The 24,734-nt window shown below is 42.6% G+C and overlaps 1 protein-coding gene across 5 annotated transcripts in view; it reads right to left on the bottom strand.

Annotated features, from left to right (window-relative positions):
* Positions 1-24,734, bottom strand: part of agap1 (ArfGAP with GTPase domain, ankyrin repeat and PH domain 1) — a 649,558-nt gene that overhangs the window by 64,243 nt on the left and 560,581 nt on the right. The window contains exons 17-18 of one of the 5 annotated variants that reach the window (XR_009511654.1): positions 12,299-12,452; positions 11,642-11,870 (exon numbers count right to left, since the gene is read on the bottom strand). The exons of 3 other annotated variants lie outside the window; for them this stretch is intronic. The gene's annotated coding sequence lies outside the window, so the exon portion shown is untranslated. The remainder of the gene's footprint in view (positions 1-11,641; positions 11,871-12,298; positions 12,453-24,734) is intronic. One more of the 5 variants, XR_009511655.1, reaches the window with a different exon arrangement.

Raw genomic sequence — 24,734 nt, 5'->3', positions numbered from 1 at the left:
CAAAGAGCAGAGAAAATCCTAGCAGTGCCAACACCAATACCAGAAATGTTGGGACAAACAGATTATCTGGTCATTATCACATTACCATTTATGGGACCTTGCTGTGCACAAATTGGTTGTTATGCTCCTTACTTTTCAACGGTGATTACATTTTAAACAAAAACTTAATTGACTGTAAAACACGTTGTCGTGTCCAGAAAGGCACTGTATAAATGCAATTCTGTTTTATATTGAAAAGATTATACTCTTGAAAAGGTTCCATGCAGAGGGAAGTAAACAATCCCACAGAGAGAACGTAAAAATTCAAAATGGAAAACACCAACAAATTACGAGGACTGAACCATGCCCACTGACATGAGATGACGGTAATTTATGGTGAGTTACAATTAGAGGCCCTGTCATTTTTGTGTGCTCATGCCAATTAATTAAATCTGTCAAATGAAAAAACAGTAATGTTCATGTGATAATTAATACAGAGAGAGACAAGTGATCGCAGAGCAGGATAGCAAGCTGCGGTGGTCAGGATAATTCCCCCTCCAAGCATTAGCATAGAAAAAAAAAGGCAAAATTGCCCCATAATAATTGTCGTTACTCTGATCACTCAAGTAGAAGAGGGTTGATTAAAAAATAAAGTCAAGCCTTACTAGCTTAAATATCCAAGTGCAGAAATGATAAAATTGGAGGAGTTTATTCATACCATTAAGCCTGGGAGAACTTAATTGAAAGAAGAGCCGATGCTGGACCTTGACAAGCAGGAGGTCACTGTAATTGCTGCCGGACATATTTAACATTAAGATAATCAGGCCATTAATTACCCTTTGGATCATTAAATCAGCCAGTTGCAAAATGAAATTTCTGCCTCTATTACTCACTTGAGAGACCACGAGGGGGCTTTTAATTTATCAGCGAGCTCGGCATACAAAAGGGCTCCGGCACTCACAAGCAGTATGCTTGTGCAGTGTACCAATTGGCCATGCTCTCTGCTCAAAGAAAATTAAATAGGTAAAATAACCTCTGTTTTCACATAAACCCGGGGCTAGGCAAATGCAAGAAGTGGGGGGATGAAAACAAAGCCTGCGTAGCAGCTTAACAGAAGTATAAACATCTGAAGCTGCTTGCTACTTAGAAATCGTAATAAGGAAATCATCCCTGATTATCAGTGCTAATTTGGACCCTGCCAGTAGCTTGTTATGCGAGTTTCTGAGTGACATTTAATTAATTCAATTGCTTGTTAATGAGGGAAGTGACATGTGGGGAGCAGATGCCATCCAAATACAGATGAGGTCCTGGCCAGCCAACTGCAGAGGGTCAGTAGCCTTCCTCCTCTCACCAAAGCACCCATTTAAATCCTGAAACTATGTTCTGGCTTATTCTTGAGATGCAAATGCTTTTGAAGGAAGCCTTCATTTTAATCTCATTAGCCAACTACCACCCCCACCCCACCTGAAGTTTACTGAAAACATCTTGGTGTTTAAATTCTAAGCCCTCTGTTCCTATCCCTGTGTGACCCTGGTGCTCCCTATGCTGTGACCTCCTCCCCCAGCCCCACAACCTCTTGCTGGTTGCTGAACTTTGATTTACATTGCTCCACCACTTGCGACCGGCCATTTTCCAAGGCCTGGGCCTCTAAAATGATGAACTTTTCTGCCTCTCTCTCCCCTCCTTTAAGATGCTCCTTAAACTGCCTCACAGTGGCGTGTTGTCGCAGGTTCTAGAGCTGCAATCTCACAGCAGCAGAGACCTGACTCCAAATGTGCAGTGCTCTGCAGACACTATCCACCCTGAAAACTACTTTTTGCAAAAGCTCCCTTCAGGAAAGCACCATAGTGCTACTAAAATGAAGACTTCACATCATCTTAAAAATTCATTCCCCCAGGCAGTTAATCTGATCAACCAGTCTAGTTAGCCCCCCACATCCCTTTCTATTATTTCAGCCACTGCACTGCACTGTACTGTAAACACTTTAAAACACTTTTTATAATGCTGTTTATTTTTAAATAATTGTTTATAATTATCATAATGGTATAATTTTATAATTTAGCATCTGTTCCCTATGTCTCTTCCCTCATTAACAGAACTTTAGTCGTTATAATTGTTGAATGTCATTGTTTTTTGTTGCCTGACCAACACACCACAGCAAATTCCAAATACATATAAATGTATAAGGCAAAGTTGATCCTTGATTCTTGGAGATAGGCTTGAACCCATGAACTCATCACTCTGAGGTGACATTACTGATTTACACTGAGCTACAGTCAACTTTTGCTGTCACACTTAGGAACTTTAACCATTCTGACAGAAAATAAGACCGTCTTCCTGCATTTATCATTCCCACTCCATCCATCACCTTGAAATCCAGCAAATAATTAATAACTGAAATTCCTTACAGGGTAAAATTTAGTTTCCAAAATTATGATCTCCTCTATTTCGTTAAGACCTAGGAGAACATTTAGCCCATTAACTCTATGCCAGCTCTCAATCCCACTCCCCATTTGTTTCTCTGTAACAGATTCTTTCCCATATTCTCTGTAATTCTCTTGAATCTCCCAATATTCACATGCACTAGGGACAAGTTCCAGTGGGCAATTAACCTGACAACCAGCATGACTTTGGGATTTGGGAAGAAACCAGAACATCTGGGGGAAAAATCCTTGTAGTTTCAGGGATAACTTGCAAGCTCCATAGACACAGCATTGAATGTTATAGAAACATAGAAAACCTACAGCACAATTCAAGCCCTTTGGCCCACAAAGCTGTGCCGAACACGTCCTTACCTTAGAAATTACCTAGGGTTACCCACACACAGCCCTCTATTTTTCTGAGTTCCATGTACTTGTCCAGGAGTCTCTTAAAAGACCCTATCGTTTCCACCTCCATCGCCAGCAGACCATTCCATGCACTCACCATTCTCTGCGTAAAAAGCTTACCCCGACATCTCCTCTGTACCTACTTCAAGCACCTTAAAACTGTGCCCTCTTGTGCTAGCCATTTCAGCCCTGGGGAAAAAGCCCCTGACTATCCGCATGATCAATGTCTCTCATCATCTTATGCACCTTTATCAGGTCACCTCTCACCCTCTGTTGCTCCAAGGAAAAAAGGCCAAGTTCACTCAACCTATTCTCATAAGGCATGCTCCCCAATCCAGGCAACATTCTTGTAAATCTCCTCTACACCTTTTCTATGGTTTACACATCCTTCCTATAGTGAAGCGATCAGAACCGAACACAGTACTCCAAGAGGGGTCTGATCAGGGTCCTATATAGTTGCATCATTACCTCTCGGCTCTTAAACTCAATCTCACGGTTGATGAAGGCCAATGCACTGTATGCTTTCTTAACCACAGAGTCAACCTGCGCAGCAGCTTTGAGTGCCCTTTGAGGGACTCCAAGATCCCGCTGATTCTCCATACTGCCAAGAGTCTTACTATCAATACCATATTCTGCCATCATTTTTGACCTTCCAAAATGAACCACCTCACACCTAACTGGGTTGAAGGACTGTCAGGACTGAACCCAGGTCTCTGGAGCTGAGAGAACCCGCTGTGCTTCCTGTCAACTTCTAACCAATGAAGGAGTAATTAGAATAACAAACTCCCGGTTTCTCTTCGTATGTCCCATGTTCCAGAGATTAGTGGAAACTGTGTCATTAAGAGTATTTCAAGAGAAGGCAGTTAAATGTTTGAAAGGTCAGGGGAGGGAGGTTTAAGGGGAAAGAGGATCTGGTTGAGGCCTGGGTAGATCAGCCATGATAATAATGAACAGTGGGACAGGGTTGAGGGGCAAATGGCCTATACCTGTCCTATTGTCTTGTGTTCTCAGGATTAAAATCCTGGAATTACTCAATTCCTAACAATTTGGTAAGACTTTCACTACACAACTTGTAGAGGTTCAGGGAGGCAGCTCACCAGCAACTTCTAAGGACAATTAGGAGTGTGCATGAAATGTTGGCTTACTTACTACACATACCTAACCTGAGAATTAATAACTAAAAACTGTGTAGCTAGTAGAGTGCTCCAATGCCTCAAGTTTAATCCTCACTGGTGGTGCTGGCACGTTCCCCTGTTATCGTGGGTTTCCTCTGGGTGCCCCAGTTTCCTTTCACATTCCAAAAGTGGTGCAAGCTAACTGGCCACTATGAATTGCCCTCGGTGTGTAGGGGTGTTGTAGACTCTAGGAGTGAAGTGATGGGAGGGTTGGAACACTGTAAGCATTTGTGGTTGATGGTTAGTGCACACTCAGTGTTTCTGCCCTGTATGCCTTCATGATTCTACGACAGGTGTACAAGCTCTTTTTCAACTTCTGCTCAGATCAACCTGAACTTCAAGACTGAAGCTTAATTGTCACGTGTACATTGAAACATAGAGTGAAATCCGTTGTCGGTGTAAACAACCGAAGGTGGGCTGGAGGAAGCCCACAAGTGTCACCACACGTTCTGGTGCCAAAATAGCATGCTCGTCAGAACAACTTCTGAATGTTAGCCTGGATATTTCCCCATCGAGACAAACAAAATAAAAACAAACAAAAAAAAATATAGCTCATCAGGGAACATTTGACAGGGAGATGAGTGTTGACTACTTGTCAAGCATCTTTTCACTAGAAGCAGTGAAGGGATCTCTGTCAGCAAGATAGAATGAGAACATTAAGCTGTCTCTTTTTCCAGATGCTATCCTGCTGTGTACTCCTGTTTTAATAACAGGATCCCAGGTTTTGTTTTATTGCTGATGTAGTAATTGAACTCACTTGCTCTGTTTGGACAATTAATTCCTGTGCGCAGACTCCCAGTGTCATCAGCATGCAGTAATTAAAAGCATTTCAATTTGAAGATGAAAACCATGGTTGTTGACAAATCTTGTAATATTGGAATTAATCACATGATTTTACTGAAATATTTTTCCCCACAGTATCTGCACGTGATGAAGCCCTTTCAACAATCCTCTCTCACTCTGTTATGAATGCACAGTGGGGTACATCAGGCATGTTGGTTCCACCACATCAACACATCTTAAGCCATGAATCTCATGCCTGACTCAGCTAGTAATGTATAAAGCTCAGGGATATATTTAGGAGCACCTTTTAAAAGGGGTGATTTGCCCAGATGCTACCAAACTTTAAGAAAACAAAAGCATTTGCTCCATAATCCCACTCATTTTGGGACATGGATTCACATCAATTCTTGAATGCCTCCAATTTTTTTTAAACAATAAGCACCAATATCATCAAACTACAAAATCTCCCAGTTTCTTTACCAATGCAAGTTACCCTCACTTTATTTGTCATAAAGACCTCCAAATTCTTATAACTTTTAACATAATGACCCTGAGATTTGCTTACTCGTTTAACACAGTGATACCTAGGGTTTCCGTGCTTTTTGATGTCAGACACTAACCCTGAGAGTTGGTGCCTCCATTAACTCTGTAACTGAGTGCAGAGATGGTGCTTTCTGTATTTCACTGAACCCATAGTTCTTTTCACTTTCCTACATAAAATTCATTTCTCCTCTCTCCTTTAAGATGACAACCAAGCCTACGCAGTACTGTCTCCTTCAATGCCTAAATCTCATTTGTGTAACAAATTAATGTTGTCTCTAATTTCATATGCTGTCTTACAGAATTCAAATCCTTAAACAGATGTCCAGAGCCTACAATGTGCTTTGCCATCACCAATGACTCCTAGATTATAATTGCTAACAGAGAAACCCTGAAAGATAGTATCTCAAATACTGTCTTCATTAAAATAACACACTGCTTCTTTAAACACACTGAACCCTAGAGGCACTACCTCCTTTAACATCAGGTGGGGAGTTGGAGTTAAACAGCAACACACTAAATGCTGGAGGAACGTAAACATTTGTGACACTTCACATATTCTCGATCTCTTCAACCACTTTCAGTTCCCTGGTCTTAATCGCCTCATTTTCACTATGGATGTTTGGTCCCTATAAACACTTCTATCCCTGTTTAAGGAAGGCCTTAGAGCTCTCTGCTAAATTAATTTGATCACTGCACTGGAGTTAAAGCTGTCCAAAGTCAGTCACTGACTCTAAGAATAAATTCCTACTTCAATGCACTGACATGCAAGATTTAATGTCTCCTGTAAACCTTGGACAGTAACTCCTTGAGTTCTTGCCTCATTTAACATTGACCTCCAGATCTCTTGCCTCTTAATATCATTGGTACCTAAAATTGCTGCCTCCTTTAACAATCCCACTAACCCTTGGAATTCCTCTCTCATTTATTATTGCTGTTTCTCTGGCTGGTAGTCAGCAGTGAGTGGTCTGCCACAGGGGTCAGTGCTGGGCCTGCAATTTTTCACGATATACATTAATGATTTGGAAGAGGGGACCGAGTGCTGCATTTCTAAGTTTGCTCGTGGCACTAAATTGAGTGGAAAAGCAAATTGTGCAGAGGGTGCGGAGAGTCTGCAGAGAGATATAGATAGGTTATGTGAGTGGAGTACAATGCTGGCAAATGTGAAATCATCCACTTTGAAAGGAAAAGTAGATCAGATTATTATTTAAATAATGAAAGAGTGCAGTATGCTGTTGTCCCAAGGGACTTGGAAGTGCCTGTGCATGAATTGCAAAATGCTGGTTTGCAGGTGCAGCAGGTTCAAGGCAGCAAATGGAATGTTGGCCTTCGCTTACTAGTGATTGAATTTAAGAGCAGGGAGATGACATTGCAACTGTACAGAGTGCTGGTGAGGCTGCATTTGGAATAACTCATGCATTTCTGCTCTCCTAACTTGAAGAAAGATATGTTGGCTTTAGAGGCAGTGCAGAGGAGATTCACCAGATTGACTCTGGAGATGAGGGGGGTTAATATACGAGAAGAAATTGAGTCATCTGGACTATACTTGCCAGATTTCAGAAGATTGAGAGGAGCCTTATAGAAACGTAAAATTATGAAAGGGATAGGAAAGTTGTTTCCACTGGTAACTGAGACTAGAACTAGGGGACAAAGCCTTAAGATTTGGTGGAATAGATTTAGGATGGATATGAGGCAAAACTGCTTTTCTGAGAAAGTAGTGAATCTGTGGAATATCTGCTCAGGGAAGCAGGACAGGCTACCTCATTAAATCTATCTGAGCGGGATTATTATTCTGCGTAGTCTAATTGACCTGTTCCTGGACCAAAGCCCTCCATACCCCTCACATTCATGCACTTACCCAAACTTCTCTTAAATTTTGAATGCAAACCAGCATCCACCACTTCCTCTGGCAGCTTAATCCACACTTGCACCATCCTCTGAGTGAAGGAGTTTCTCCTCAGATTTCCCTTAAATATTTCACCTTTCACCCTTAACTAATTAGTTCGTCTTCCCCAACCTCAAAGGAAAAAGCCAATCTAGCAAATCTACACCATTGATAATTTTGTATACCTCTATCAAATTTTTCCTCATTCTCCTAACCTGGTTAACCCTTCCCTGTAACTCAGATCGTCAAGTCTCAGCAAAATCCTTGTAAATTTTCTCTGCCACCCAACAATTTCTTGAATATTCACTCCTTCCTTACAAAGGGTTCCAGTGCACACCATCCATAAAGACACAGCAGCAATCAACCGGTTTTCGTTAAGAAACAGGAAAATCTGCAAACGCTGGAAATCCAAAACAAACACCAATGCCCTTGAACGGAAAATCCTACAAAAAGTAGTGGATACTCCCCAGACTATCACGGGTAAAGCCCTCCCAGCCACTGAGCTCATCTACAGGAAATGCTGTCCCAGGAAAGCAGCATCCATCGTCAGGGACCCCCACCACTGAGGACATGCTCTCTTCACGTTGTTGCCATCAGGAAGAAGATATAGGAGTCTCAGGATTCACCCCACCAGGTTTGGGATCAATTACTACCACTTAAACATCTGGCTCTTGAACCAAAGGGAATAACTTCTCTTGCCCCATCACTGAAAGTTCCCACAACCAATGGACTTGCATTCAAGAGCTCTTCATCTCATGTTCTCAATATTTATTGTTTATTTATTTATTATTATTATTTCTTTCTTTTTGTATTTGCACTGGTTGAATGCCAAAGTTGGGCGATCTTTCATTGGTTCTGTTATGGTTACTGTTCTATAGATTTATTGAACATGCCCTCAAGAAAATGAACCTCAGGGTTGTATATAGTGACATAAATGTACTTTGATAATAAATTTACTTTTAACGTTGAAAAGCTGGAAGAACTCAGTAGGTCAGGCGATATCAGATGCTACCTAACTTGCTGAGTTCCTCCAGCATTTTGTGTGTGTGTTGATCCAGGCTTCTTTGACATTTCTTCAAACAAATCCTTTACCAACTGAAAAAAACTTTCAGGACAACTCCACTTTGTAAGTTCTTCTCTGAGGAGTGTGATATAAGATGGCATGGGAATAATCCATTCCTTCACTGTTGTTGGGTCACAATCATAGAGCTCCCAACCCAGTACTAGTGTAGGACACACACTGCAGTCAGCAACAGCGCAAGAGGATCAAAACCATCTTCACAGCACTGAATACGTAATTATTGTTAATGTCAGTATTTAATGATGGAATAAATAAAACAGTGGCCCCTGGATTTATTGTCATCATTAACATCACAACAAGTCTTACAGTCAGTGCCTGCATTAAACCCCACATATTAATCCCTAGTGTTATTCCCTCCATTTAATGTCACATTGAAAATAGCAGGTTTATTGAATATCACACTGATTTGTCTCCTTTAGCATCCCACACTGGCTACAGCCATCACTGTCTTGTTTCATATTCTGCACTGGCTGCTGTGATCATCACCTCAGTCCATGTTTCCAGTTGTAATAGGATTTGTGTTCTTAACCACAAATACTGCCCTCTGGGGCTACCATGTCTTTTAATCTTTGACACAATCCTGGAAGACTTCCCTCTTTTAACTGGACATGGGCCTGCTCAAGTTATTGGAGTCTCTTAATACACCGGTGCACATGACCTGATCTCCCCTGGCATGTCAATACTGAAGCTTTAGAACTATTTTATCCTTTACTCTTGCAGTTACCGTGACCTATAACATATCAATAAGGACCAATTCCCGTAACACCATAAATCCCCTATGGTTACCAACACACCTTACCAATTCCTGGAGCAATGTCTTCTAAAATTCACTCTGGCTAACATACTGATGTACAAAGGTAAAGTTCCTTTAATATCACCCCTCATACCAATGCTATTGGTGTCCTTTAACATCATATACCAAGCTGTATCATCATCTCTGTGAAATAGGCAGACGACAGAACCTACTGATCTCTGATTTTACCCTCTCTTGACTCCTGGAATCACAAGCTGACCAAGGGCGTTCCTATCTCACAGAGGCCCAAGTTATTTGGCAGCAAGTTTTCCCACCTGTAAGAAGAACACAAGGAAGCTTGGCGGGGGCAGAGCTGCAGGAATGGGGTGGGGTGAAAGTGATATTTGAGAAGAGCACCACAGCAGAGAAGTGATTCTACAACCTACCGACTCACTTTCAAAGACTCTGCCATTCATGTTGTAGTATTGTTTATTAATAATAATACAAACATGAGTCCTTTAAAGTGAGTATTTGGTCATTTTAAATTTGCACAGTTTGTCCCCTTTTGCACATTGGTTGCTTGTCAGTATTTGTTTATGTATAGTTTTTCATAAATTCTATTGCATTTCTTCATTTTCCTATTAGATTTCTGCAAGAAAATGTATCTCAGGGTAGTATATGGTGAAATACATGTATGTCCCATACTTTGAAAATAATGCTACTTTGGCTTTGAGGTTTGCAGGGAAATGGGGACAAGGACAGAATTTTGCAGTGGATTAGTCCAGGCAAAAAGGCTCAGGTAGAAAGAATGTAAAGGAGAGCTGGGGCAGGGGCTTGAAGAAAAGATGTGAGTCAAGAAAGATGATGGAGAGAACGAAGGAGGGAGTTACGAGAAAGAGGAATCAGAAGGCAGCAATCCAGCTAATGAAGAAGCCAGTGCAGACTGATTTTGGTTGGTGAAGGTGTTGTGGTTTGAGTGCCACCACTAATTTACCAACAGATCTTACCGTAATGACTATCTAGGAATGTGGAACAGCCTAGACTTCCAGTGTATGCAACACCCACAAACCCCAAATAACGCGAGACATAACAATCCTGTACAAACACGTGTCATGTGGGCACACCACCACTCTAAAGTTACAGAAAAGCACAATGCTGCCACAAAGTGACCCAATAAAGCTCTTTGGCTTAAAATAGTTTTCACCCATCAATAGAATTTTTGAGCAGAAACCTTTATGATCTCATTGAAACATTAATAATCCTACGTAAGAGGGCTTGACAGGGAAACGTTGAGATGCATCCACTAACAGGAGAGTCATGGACAAGGGGGCAGAGTTGCAAAGTAAGGAGCAGGTTATCTAAAGCTAAGGTCTGTAGTAATTTCTTCTTTCAAATATACCTCTGGAATTAACCAGGGTTGTGGACGCTTTTCATTAGAAGTATACGTGGGTAAATTTTTGTAAGTTTGAGAAACTAAGTTTATGGGGACTTGGCACAGAAGAGGAGCTGAATTCAGGAGAAGGTCAGCAATGATTATGTTGAATGGCAGGGCAGGGCAGGCTTGAGGGGCCAAGTGGCCTACACCTGCTCTTATTTTCCTTTATTTTTGTGTTCAAACACAAGTGAGCACAGGCAGGATGCAAAGACACAGTGAACTAAAGTGAGCTGCCACAGCCTGCTTCTCCGCTGATGGGAAAGGGGGAGAATTCTGCAGAAGTCACAAACAACCTGCTCCCTACTGCAAGCTGCTGCTCGAAAATGCCCCGGAAAAAAAGCAGCAGCGCAGAACATGATGGCTGCTGTGACCATCCCAACCACAGAGGTCTCAACCTGTCTGTGGCTGCAGCACCAACACGACGGAAACCTCCATCAGCACCTCTTGACAGAGGCAGAACAACTCACAGTCCTGCACATTACTGAGGCACTCCCCCCTCATCGTTTCCCCCACACCCCTCAATCCTGACTTACTGCCCTGCACAGCAGACCCTGTAAACATCCTTTCAGCACATTGCACACTCCTTCACCAGGCACACTTCTTCAAAGAAAATGTTTGCTTCCCTCTTACAACACCAGGCATTTGAAGCTGACAGCAGGGGAACTACCATCAATGTGGTGCAACTATCAATTCTAAGGTGCAGTGGTTGAGGCCTTGAGGCTTTTTGGTTACCTAGAGTTGAGGTTGTCTCATTTTACCTGAGAGGGTTCTTCCTCCTGACTCTCCCCACTGGGCAACAATTGATATCACTAATCAGTATCAACACCAGCGAGAATTAGCAGGATGCCACGCACCCATTGAGTTTTACAGTACTCAAGCAGGTTCTTCATCCCTCCACAGTTCTATACTGACCATTTAGCACCCACTTTTATGCAAATCCTACCCTAGTGTCTTTTATTCTCCTCACTCTACCATCAACTGCCCCCAGATTTTACCCTCACCTGCACATGAGGGGTGATCTGTAGTGGCTAGTTAACCTACCAACCTGCATTTCTTTGGGATGTGGGACGAAACTGGGAAACCCATGGGATCACAGGTAGTGTGTGTAAAGTTCACATGGGTAGTTGAGATTGAATGACTTGGTGCAAGAGTAGGTCATCAAGAAGCAAAAAATATATTAGTCCATGTCTTCTGGCACGTACGTTTCTTTGAGTGTTGATCCATTCACTGACCCTGGCCAGGTGACCTTGGAGAGATCCGGAATGCTGGCCAAAACGAGTGGGAAGCTGTTTGCTCTTTGAAGAGAAGTTCAGCAGACTAAGCTTGAGTTCAGAAGACTGAGAAGCAATCTTATTGAAATGGTCACACTCCTGAAGGGGCTCAACAGGATGGACATGAAGCTAATGGTTCCATTGGCTAGGCTGTCCAGAACTGTAGGTCACAGAATCAAATGAAGAGATCAACCTATACTTAGTCATAGAATAATTAAGAACTAAAGCACAGAAACAGTCATTTTGGCCCATCTAGTCCAAACTGAACTATTTGTTAAGCTATTTCCATCGACCTGCACCTGGACCATAGCCCGCCACATTCTTCCCATTGATGTACTTATCTTCCCTTAAGTGTTGCTATCAAACCCATATTCACTACCCCCACAGGCAGCTCATTCCTGCACTCTCACCACCCTCTGAATGAAGAAGTTCTCTCTCATGTTCCCCTTAAATATTTTACCTTTTGTTCTTAACCCATGACCTCTAATTCTACTCTCACCCAACCTCAGTGGAAAAAGCACACTATCTATATCCCTCATAATTTTGTATACCTCCATCACATCTCAAATTATAAAATCAAATAATCACCTTAAATACCTTAAGCCTTAATCTTCTGTACTGGAGTGAATACAAGTCTGATGACTCTTTTTGATGGTTTTTACATTGGGTGGTTGAGAAAGCTTTTCTTTCCATGTTTGGATTCTGGTCTGCATCAGTATTTTTTTACAGGATGGTTGAGTGTCTAAGATGACAAGAAGGGTATTAATACCTCAGACATCCAAAGCACCAATCACTAATGTTACTGACTTTTCACACTCTACCATCTAAACTTGTTTGCTTTTCCTTTGAGTATTCACATTACTTATCTGTTATTATGGTTCCTCCAACGTTTAGAGCACTGGATCTTGGAGTTAGTGTCTCCTTTAACGAATAGTAAATTACTTTGTTATTGACGTCTCTTCCCCTATCTAATTCTGGATTAGCCAATATAATACATATTCAGCATTCTAAAAACAGGAGCTGAACTGTCAGGGAAAATTACTAGAGCTTTAAATAAATAAATTCTGGAACAAGCTTGTGTTAATTTTGGCTATATTGATCAAATTTGATCCCTGTTCTCATCAACCCTCGACAAGTAAAGCACAGTATTGAATAAAGGAGAAAAAATGAAAATTTCGCACAATCTGAGCTGAAAGATTTTTGCTCACCAGTAATTAAAAAAAGGTGGCACAGAGAAGTAATGGCCCTATGTAAAGAGTAGGAAGTCAATAGTCTTTCAGCAGACGCCAGCTTCAATTTGTTACTTTGAGGAAGTTTCAGCCACATTCTGATAATTGCAGGGAACTATTTAATCCATTTCCAGGTGACATTAACTGATTAATGCCAGGGAGGGGTGAGGCAAAAAGGAAGGAGATGGGATCAGATCATCATTTGGACTGTCATACTGAAATTATAGCACAAAGACATTTATCTCACGTTCCACTGCACTTTCCAATCCCACCATCTAGAAAGGCAAGAAAGGCAATTATAGTGGGAACACCATTGGCTTTAAGTTCTTCTGAATCAATTCTGCTGGGTTCCTTTATCATTGCTCAATCTAAATATTGTATTAAAGTCCTGGAATTCCCTACCTTACTGCATTATGGAAGTACATTGACCATACTGACTGTAGCGAACACCTTTCTAAGGGTCATAGTGCTGGTCTTACTACCAGTGCCCACATTCCAGGAGAAGTTCGTCCTGATGCTACAGTTTGATGGCTTTACTGCGATGTTAAACTTTCTTTTCCTGCACTGCATTTGATCAATATGTAAGCCTGACAAACATCCAGCTGCAGCAAGTAGCTGTGGAAGTCTGCGTCTTATGTTGCATGAAGCAAGAGGTAAGATACAGATTAACTTTATTTGTCACATGTACATCAAAACTAGGAAGCGTACTATGAAACGCATCAATTTGTGTCGATGACCAACACAGTCCAAGGATTGTGCTGGGGTCAGCACGCAAGTGTCACCATGTATCTGGTGCCAACATAACATGCCCAAGACTCATTAACTCTAATCTGTGAGAGGAAACTGGAGTACCCAGAGGAAACCCTCATGCAGAGAACATACAGACTCCTTACAGACAGCGGCAGGAATAGAACCCTATCAATGGGTGCTGGTATTATAAACTGATTGTGCTAACTGCTATGTCATTATGCCGCCCCACTTCGTCAGGAGGTAAAGCGTAGTGGCTGGACACCACTATACTGCAGAAAGATAACAGTAAAAATCAACATGCCCAAGTGTGGTCATTAAAAGAGGAGAGTGTTAAATATTACATGTGGTACCCTCCCGTTTCCTTCCTCTCTATCTCACTTAGTCACAAGGGACACTGGGAGAATTACGAGTGGTGATTGTTAAATTCAGGGCCTAAGGTAGAAGGAGTCAATTTTAGAAAATCTAGCATAACTGTGGCTCTGGAGGTTCATTGAAGGAAGAGTTTTTCTTCCTTCTACCATCTACGTGAGATGATGGGCTATCGAGAATTTTGAGACTTCCTTTTACCGTGTCCATGGTCGGTCCGTATCAAATTACGGATTTGCTTTGCACTGTTGTAACTATATGTTATAATTATGTGGCTTTTGTAAGTTAGCCTTGGTCTGTCTTGTGTTTTTGTGATATCATACTGGAGGAACATTGTATCATTTCTTAATGCATGCATTACTAAATGACAATAAATGAGGACTGAGTGTCCTCATAATCTAATCTAAAACATTTATTTTTCAACATAGTCCCCTCCTACATTTATACACTTCGTCCAGCGGTCATTGAGCATATGGATCTTGGACCTCCAGAAAGTGTCCACAGCAGGGGTGATTGATAAGTTCGTGGCCTAAGGTAGAATGAAATGAGTTATACAGCTCTCATTACATGCACATGCAGGCCAATTCTTTGACTGATTGTGCAGACAGTTTGAAGTTAATAACTCATCTCCTTCTACTGTAGGTCATGAACTTATCAATCACTCCTCGTGCAGTTGTATACGACCTGGACAAAACTAAATCCTATCTGGCTGCTGTTTGTTACAATCATTACAGCACTTCAGAATTGTAACCTGCACTCAGTGTGTAAACGCACTGTAATGTTTCACTGCTAATGTAATGGCCTCTCTGTAACGTTTCACTGTTAATGTAATGGTTTCTATGCAGCAGCAATGTTTGGGTTATGACTAGAGATAACGGGGGTTTTGGAATGTGTGCCATCTAGTGAGAAGCATGTTGTTCTTTCTTGTGGGTCTGCAAGAAGGGATTTCATGGTCTTTTGTCAGCAAGAGAAGATGCAAGTGGAGAGAGTTGGTAGACCGCCGGACGGAGTGGACTTGGAGTGAGGGTCCAAGGGTCAGTGACGCTCAGAGGTCGATGGGAACGAATGGATGGAACCGTGAGCTCCAATGTGCACATTAGACTGTTTAATTAAAATGGGCCCTTTTTCTTTACTAGCCCTTTAGTCAGATTAAGATTTATAAAGTTCAATCGTTTAACTGCATATGGTGTACTGTCTGATATTGTGCGGTATGGATTTGTAACCATGCAACACACCATGCAGCGTCCACACAAACGAGATTTCTCAGTTTGGCTGGGCCAGAGGCCGTCTTCCCCAAGACAAACGCATGTTGGCCGAACCTAAGGATTACGAATAGAAATGGAGCAGCCACTCAACAAAGTGAAACTGCCAGATAGTTTTCTGCTTTAATGTTGATTCTGGGAGAAGATTTGGGCAAATTCCTTGGCTCATCTTCAAAACAATGCCATGGCATCTTTGAGGATCACTGCAAGGGTAGGCAGGACTTTGGGCCAATGCCATTAACAGTCGTCCAAACAGCACATTTACGGGCTATTCGGTCCATCTGGTCCATGTTGACCCAATCTTCTGTTTAGTCCCATCGACCTTCATCTGAATTATAGTTCTCCAAACCCCTCCCCATCCATGTACTTAACAAAACTTCTGCTAAATGTTACTACTGAACCCACATCTACCACTTCGCCCACACTTGAAGGATCTTCTGAGTGAAGAAGTTCCCCTTATACTCTCCCTAAATAGTTCACCTTTCACCCTAAACCTATAACCTCTAATTCTAGTCTCATCTAACCTGAGGGGAAAGAGCCTGCATGCACCCACCCTATCTATATCCCTCACAATTTCACATACCTCAATAAGATCTCCCCTTATTCTCCTCACTCCAGGGAATACAAGTCCTAACCTATTCAACATTTTCCTATAACCTGGATCCTCAACTCCTGGGAACATCCTTATAAATTTTCTCTGCAATCTTTCAACCTTATTGATATCTTTCCTGTAGATAGGTGACCAGAACTTCACACAATACTCTATTCAGCCTCATCAATGTCTTCTAGTTAAAAGATGGCAGCTTCAATGGCTCCTCAAACCCACTCCACCAGTCTCTGCAAGTGCCGGATGAAATCTCTGAGGTGAAACATGGACAGAAAGCGTTTGAATAGAAGCCAAGCACACATTCACCTGAGCGCCACTGGCTGCCTCTCTCACAGAGTTGATGACAGGCTGGAGATTTTAGGGCTTTGAAAGGATGAGGGGTGGCCTTACTCAAACAAGCAAGATCCTTACAGGGCTTGACAGGATAGATGTTGAGATGTTTTCACAAGTGGTAAACTAGCCTGAACCTAAGCAAGTCTTTTCAATCTGACAATAATTAAAACTTGCTTGCTATTTGAGAATCCTTATGAATCTCACTAGAATTAGCATTTACATAGGTTTTATCACTGCTGTTTTGTATCACCACTGGATTCAATGTAATAAATTCATGAATCCATTCTGTTCCTTAAAAACAATTCAAATGTCCACCCAGTGATAACCAATCATAGTGTTGCAGTAATCAAAACTGTAATTTCTGCCCATGTTTTTGCAGTGTACAGCATTAAGCATTTCTGCAAAAAGCTATTTATAATCATAAAGACAAGTGTGTTAAACATGATGAGGGAAACCCAAAACATTCTACCTCTCTCATATTGAGACAGACTGGACCACATCATGAAGCTCTGGAGTAACACACACACAAAATGCTAGAGGAACTCAGCAACGCAGGCAGCATCTGTGGAAGTGTATGAACGATCAATGTTTGGGCAGAGAGTATTCATCAGGGCCTCGGCCTGAAATGATGACAGTATATTCCTCTCCATAGATGCTGCCTGATCTGCTGAGTTCTTCCAACATTTTGTGTGTATTGCTTTGGATTTCCAGCATCTGCAGAATCTGAGTAAGCCTAAGATGGGTCACTTGCTAGACTCTCTCCAAATCTTGCACAGATCACACAGCTGAAAGTGACATTTAAATCATTAGTGAGAAGATCTGATTCCTCGGCCTCAATCTGTTGTAGAGGCTGCACAGCTGTGGAATGATGATGTTTTCACCATGGAGACTCCCCACACAATGTGACAGAGACCCTCAAACAGACAGGTTTGCTGACTGAGATGGCTTGAAGACGATGGAGTACAGAGAACCTGCCTCTTCTGTGAAGGAAGTTCAAAACAAGTGGGCATAATTTAAAATCACAAACCTGGAACTCACTCCCCAAAAGCTGAGGGCTGAATTAAAGATTAAAGGTCAGCCATGATCTAATTGAATGTCAGATGAAGCTCAAGGGGTTGGAGCTTACATTCAGCCATTCAGTCCCAGAGTGCCAACTCTACTCAGTTACTGAAGGTGACAATTAGATTACAACAGGGAAAAGGCAGACTGCAGAGGGAATAAGGAGGTTCTGCACGTGAAGAAGAAAAGTGCAGATACGCTCTAAATTGCCAAGTATTGTCTGAGTTTGATCTGAAACTTCAGGCAGAATCAGATATTGTGGAATTTGTTATTTGGCTCCTAAAAGGATCCTTTTTCTGTCATTGTGAAGTCAATTAAGCAACTACACAAGTATTCCAGGGATAGGGTTTGGTGGGGGTGGAGCTCCATATTACTGCCTGCCTTTGAAATGCTATTTTTAAAATGTTTATTCAGAAAAGACTATCATCCATTAATAGCTGTTATCAAAACTTAATAAAAGTATTAGGTATTAGATATTAATCCATTTAAATGGTGGAAACTAGCAGTTCAAAAGGTGTTTGCAATAAAATGGAAACGGACTGTGACAACTTTCATAGCAGTGCTATATTCGCTTGGTGCCCTGGGTTTCTCCCACATCTCAAAGACGTGCAGATTGGCAGGTTAGAGGCTGTAAATTGCCTCTAATGTGTGGTAGAAAATGGGGTGAGTTAGTGGGGAAAATTAAAAATGGAATTGGGCAGTTTTAAGGTACTTGGAAGTAAGTATAGAGGTAAGTTTTTTACACAATGAGTGGTGAGTGCATGGAATGGGCTGCTGGTGACGGTGGTGGAGGCAGATGTAATAGGGTTTTTTAAAAGAGACTCTTGGATAGATACATGGAGCTTAGAAAAGTAGAGGGCTATGGGTAACCATAGGTAATTTCTAGAGTAAGTACACGTTTGGCACAGCATTGTGGGCCAAAGGGCCTGTATTGTGCTGTAGGTTTTCTATGTTTCTAAGATGGGATCAGTGTAAACTGATCAAGGGGGTCGAGGGCCTATTTCCATGCTATATCTCTCTATGATTCTAAAAGTGCTGTCTTGACCTGGGATGGCAAAAAATCATGCAAGGATACCAATCTTACCCTGCACTTTCACTTCCATGTTACACACAAAGAATGAACTTTGGAGGCAGTGGGAATCAGAGACTTTTAACATGATGACCGCCAGGGTCAATTAATGTATTCAGAAACAGACTCAGAATTTTACTTAACACCACCCTGAGAACAGCAGAGAATATTACAAGAAAAGCAAGGCACTGCTAAAAACCACATCAGCTTGATTTTGCCTCATTATACAATTTGCAAGTCGGTTTGGGTATGAGACTGAGCCCGAATATAACAATTTGACATCACAGCAGTTTCCATGTTTTGAAATAAGACAGTGCACTACCCTGCCCTCGTAAGTGCACGCACACCGAAGTATGATAGAGTTGAAGTCACAAAAGACTGCAAGTGCTGGATCAACTTGACAAACATGACTTTTAAACAATTTTCTAATCTGTAGCATATAGTGACAAAGAGAAAAGTTATATTGTGTTGATGACACAAAGTAAGAGTGAACCGGGAGAACGCCTGAACCCTGAACAATGGGAAGCAAAGAAGGATCCTGTTATGGAAAGAAATTAGAGATGTAATAGAAGCACGAAGGAGAAGGAAGAGGCACGCAAAGTGAGGAAAAACTCAGGAAAAACTGGGTTAAACAAAATATACAAATGTAAAACACGGGAAATGAACTCCAAACAATTATTTGTTAATGCCGAGAGAATGGCTGGATAAAGCATGCCATGTACGTCTTTATTTTTATTACAACAGTTACAGTATATTAATGGCCTCCCCTCCCCTCACAAAAGACTTTTTAAATCTGAATTAGCTGTCAATGTAAGTGCCTGCATCTGTGTCCATGTGATTGTGTGAAGATTAAGGCAGGACTGTAGTCATGGCTGGTGTTAGTACCCCCTCATCCCTGAGACAAAACATTGTGGGTTGATGCCCCATACTAGGATTTCAGCAAAAGGTTAAGTTACACTGAGAGGAAGCTGCCTTGGCAGATGCACTGACTTTCAGAAGACAGTTGGACATGAAACCCCCAATTCATTACTTGACGGAGAGTTACCACAAACCAAATAAACCTTGAATGTAAATTGTGTGTAATATGTCACTATTTTGAAAATCCAGATATACTGTATTCACTGTTATTTAGTTTATAATATTTTCGCTTAGTAATTCATTCAATAGTATTTTCTAGTTAGAATTAGAAGTGTTTAAAGTATATTCATTGCATGTAAAATATATCGGCATGCGATGACGTCACATCCGGTTTCGCCGCGTCTTGTGGGAAAACACCGGTTTGAAATTAGCGCGAGGGTGGGGGCTTTCCACGAGGCTCACCTGAGCACAAGCAGTTTTGCAGGCATGAGAAATCACAGTGAGAGCAACGCTGTAAGTTAATAGATAATCGATATATTGAACTAAGATGTTAATGCTGACCCTGTTAGAGGTAACGTCGGTAGATAATGTTTATGCTTTCGTTAGTTAAAGAGTCGCGGATAGTTTGCATGGAAGTGTATTTAAAGTAGTCAATGGAGCAGGTAAACTCTCCCTGTATACTGCACCTTAGTGTAATGTAGTTATAGTCACCTTTGCAAGTATTTACACTTGAAATGTGATATTAAGGAAGGAACAAATACTGTATCAATCTTGTATTGTTTTATCAACAGTTTTCACCATATGTTAATGTGAAGAGTGAACAGTAAATGGTTAATCTTACTGCGATCTGGTTCTTATTAACTGTGGTTTATCCGGACGTTAAATTCGGCGTTTCGTTACACCCGAAGGAGAACGTGACAGTGAAAAAGCGGCATTATCAGGTGTTTCAAGTGCTGCAATGTCAGCTCAATCCAGCATCAAGTCGACGCCGCCCAGCGACAAGGGCAGTAAACCGACATCAAGTAAGCCCACCCGGGCGTTATCAGGTGTTCCAAGTGCTGCAATGTCAGCTCGATCTGGGATCAAGTCGATGGCGCCCAGCGACAAGGGCAGTAGAACGACATCAAGTAAGTCCACACAGGCAAGAGCCAAGGCAGAAGCCGCCAAGGTGCGACTGCATTACGCCAAACAAGAGGCAGTTTTGAAAATGAAACTGGCCACCAGAGAAGCCGAAATCCAGAAAGAAGGGGCTGCCAGAGAAGCCGAAATCCAGAAAGAAAGGGCCGCCAGAGAAGCCGAAACCCAGTTGGAAATGACAAAAATATCGACAGAGTTGCATGTGCTGCAGCTAGAAGGAGAAGGAGAAGCTGCCAGGGTGGAAGCAGAGTACATAGAAGAAGCTGAAGGGTCGCGTGATCTGACCGAAACAAGCTCTGCTTTGGAAAGGACCAGACTGGAACGCACGAGCGACTATGTACAATATCAAGCAGACAGGCAGGCTCGTCTCCCCTCTCCATACCTATTCGATAACTTCCCCAGCTACGAGGAAGAGAATTTACCCTCGCGGCCCCGCGATGAAGTCAAGAATGAAAGAGCTGACAACCGATATACTTTGACACCAAAGTTACAAAGTTCGATGCGAAGAGACGCGGAGGTTGAATCCAGGATGGCAAATTCCATGAGAAACGTGCGTTCTCAGTCATATGGGCGCCAACGCACTTCTCCAGCCCACATGCCGCTTGCAGCCGATCCCACGCTGCAGTATTTAGCACGACGGGATCTCGTCACTTCGGGACTGTACCAGTTTGACGATAAACCCGAAAATTACCGTGCTTGGCTCTCCACATTCACCAACGTGATTGACGGGGTCCAGCTCAGTGCAACCCAAAGGTTGGACCTTATGGCGAAATGGCTGGGGAAAGAATCACGCGACCAGGTGAGACGCATGCGTTCAGTGTACATCAACAAACCCGAGCTAGCCTTAAGCGAAGCGTGGGAGAGACTTTGGGAGAGATATGGGTCCCCCGACATTATTGAAAGGGCGCTATATCGACGTCTGGAAAACTTTCCTAAGGTGTCAGCCAAAGATCACTTTAAGTTAAGAGAATTCGGAGATTTACTCATGGAGATCCAAGGCGCCAAAGAAGATGGCTATTCAGCTGGTCTAGTATTCCTAGATACTCCATCCGGGATTAGACCAATTGTGGACAAACTTCCATTTGGGCTGCAGGACAAGTGGCTGACTGTTGCCTCAGAGTACAAGGAAGACCACGATGGTCGATTTCCTCCCTTTGAGCTCCTCACTAGGTTTGTGTGCAAGGAGGCGAAGAGGCGAAACGACCCTAGCCTTGTAGGTCCAGGAAGCAGTTCGATTTACACCAAGCCAGGCAGATCCGTTTCGAATGTTTTCAACATTGATAAACCCGTGTCAGTGCTCAAGACCGAAGCCCTTACGACTAACAACGACCCTGGCAAGTATTGTCCATTGCATAACAAACCTCACCCCCTGAAAGCATGCAGAATGTTTAGGGAAAAACCCCTTGAAGAGAGGACGGCTCTTCTCAAGGAGAAAAGAATATGTTTTAGATGCTGTTCCTCAACCTCTCACCTCGCCAGAGAGTGTACGATCGCCGTGAAGTGTCCGGAATGTGGCAGCCCAGATCACGTCGAGGCCATGCATCCCGACCTGTCACCACAAACCGAGAGCGCTCCTTCACCCCCACAACAGGACGGCGGGGAGGGAGAGGCTCACTCTAGGTCAATAGCTGTCAGCACGAACTGTACAGAAGTTTGCGGTCAAGCTCAGTCAAGTCGTTCTTGTTCCAAGATCTGCCTCACTAAGGTGTACCCTAAAGGAGCCAAAGACAAGGCCATCAAAGCCTATGTGATTCTGGACGATCAGAGCAATCGTTCACTAGTCAGTCCAGAGTTCTTTAAATTGTTCAACATTGAGAGTGAGCGGTTCCCATACTACCTCAAAACTTGCTCAGGCAACATGAAAACCCAAGGAAGGAAGGCAGAAGGCATCCAGATCGAGTCCCTGGATGGTAAAGTCGTCATCTGTCTCCCTCCGCTCTTAGAGTGCAATGAAATCATGAATAACCGCGCTGGGATCCCGACACCAAGTGCGGTGCTACACCAGCCGCATCTCCACCACATCGCCAAACACATCCCAGAACTGGATCCGAAAGCGGAAATACTCCTGCTATTAGGAAGAGATGTTATCCAGGTACACAAGGTTAGGCAGCAGATCAATGGACCACTCAACGCCCCCTTCGCGCAACGTCTGGATCTGGGCTGGGTGGTGATAGGAGAGGTGTGTCTCGGTGACGTACACAAACCGATGGTTAACACACTCAAGACCAATGTGCTAGAGAGTGGCCGCCATTCAATCTTTCGACCCTGCCCGAGTGTCCCGTGCATCAAGGAAGCACAACAAGGCGTTAACAAGCGCGAGGCAAGCGACGAGTCGCTGGGCCAGTCAGTCTTCGCTCTAACGAAGTATGACAACAAACTTGCACAATCAGCTCAAGATACCATTTCTTTAAAAACCAAAGACACCAAGGTCTTCAGAGATGAAGCAAATAATGGGGTTGCCCCATTGCCAATCAGAGAACCACGCCAGCGCTCACCAGATAACAAAGAGCAGGCAGTCAAACGGTTCACGTCCTTACGGAAAACCTGGAAAAGGAAACCTGAGATACAGCAACGCACCCGATTGGCCCACGAGGTACTGTGCACCCTAATGGCAGAGGTCACAGCCATTATAAACGCACAATCATTCCTACCTGTGTCTTCTGACCCAGAAAACCCCTTTATACTTTCGCCATCAACGCTCCTTACGCAGAAGGCAGGAGCACCTCCTCCACCAGGAGACTTCTCAGACAAGGATTTGTACACAAAGCAATGGAGACAAGTCCAGGCTCTGGCAAATCAGTTCTGGTCCCGCTGGAGACAAAAATATCTACCTTTGTTGCAACAGAGACAAAAGTGGACAGAACCCCGAAGGAATCTTCAAGTTGGAGACTTAGTCCTGCTCAGGGACAAGCAAGTCGCTCGCAACAGCTGGCCAACTGCCAGAATCACTGCTACATTCCCTAGCGAGGATGGACATGTCAGGAAGATCGAATTGAAGATACCGACCAAGGCGATGTGAAAATTTACCAAAGGCCAGTTACAGAAGTTATTCTACTTCTACCCAATGACTGATTAAGAGACTAAGTTTTGTACTCTGCTCATTGTGACCTTACGAAGGTCAAGCGGGGAGTGTGCTGTCTTTACGACAGTTATTTAGTTTATAATATTTTCGCTTAGTAATTCATTCAATAGTATTTTCTAGTTAGAATTAGAAGTGTTTAAAGTATATTCATTGCATGTAAAATATATCGGCATGCGATGACGTCACATCCGGTTTCGCCGCGTCTTGTGGGAAAACACCGGTTTGAAATTAGCGCGAGGGTGGGGGCTTTCCACGAGGCTCACCTGAGCACAAGCAGTTTTGCAGGCATGAGAAATCACAGTGAGAGCAACGCTGTAAGTTAATAGATAATCGATATATTGAACTAAGATGTTAATGCTGACCCTGTTAGAGGTAACGTCGGTAGATAATGTTTATGCTTTCGTTAGTTAAAGAGTCGCGGATAGTTTGCATGGAAGTGTATTTAAAGTAGTCAATGGAGCAGGTAAACTCTCCCTGTATACTGCACCTTAGTGTAATGTAGTTATAGTCACCTTTGCAAGTATTTACACTTGAAATGTGATATTAAGGAAGGAACAAATACTGTATCAATCTTGTATTGTTTTATCAACAGTTTTCACCATATGTTAATGTGAAGAGTGAACAGTAAATGGTTAATCTTACTGCGATCTGGTTCTTATTAACTGTGGTTTATCCGGACGTTAAATTCGGCGTTTCGTTACACCCGAAGGAGAACGTGACAGCTGTCAATGTAAGTGCCTGCATCTGTGTCCATGTGATTGTGTGAAGATTAAGGCAGGACTGTAGTCATGGCTGGTGTTAGTACCCCCTCATCCCTGAGACAAAACATTGTGGGTTGATGCCCCATACTAGGATTTCAGCAAAAGGTTAAGTTACACTGAGAGGAAGCTGCCTTGGCAGATGCACTGACTTTCAGAAGACAGTTGGACATGAAACCCCCAATTCATTACTTGACGGAGAGTTACCACAAACCAAATAAACCTTGAATGTAAATTGTGTGTAATATGTCACTATTTTGAAAATCCAGATATACTGTATTCACTGAGTCCTCCATATCTACCCTGCCAGATTTATGATAGATAATTGTCTCTTTAGAAAACCCACCAGCTGCAGGACTACACTCAGTTCTGCTTTGTGCATTGTTTATTGGAAGTACAGTAGATGTTACTTAAATCACTTGAAATGCCAAGAAATATTTTTGCATTCAGTGAATGATGCTGCAGAAAAATACTAACCATTCCTCTCCCCGATCAGCAGACAGGTAAGCCTGTA

This window comes from Hypanus sabinus, chromosome 4 (genome assembly GCF_030144855.1).
Source record: "Hypanus sabinus isolate sHypSab1 chromosome 4, sHypSab1.hap1, whole genome shotgun sequence".
Lineage (NCBI taxonomy): Eukaryota > Metazoa > Chordata > Chondrichthyes > Myliobatiformes > Dasyatidae > Hypanus > Hypanus sabinus.
Note: the sequence above shows the minus strand (reverse complement) of the source record. Positions and strands in the feature narration are given on the sequence as shown.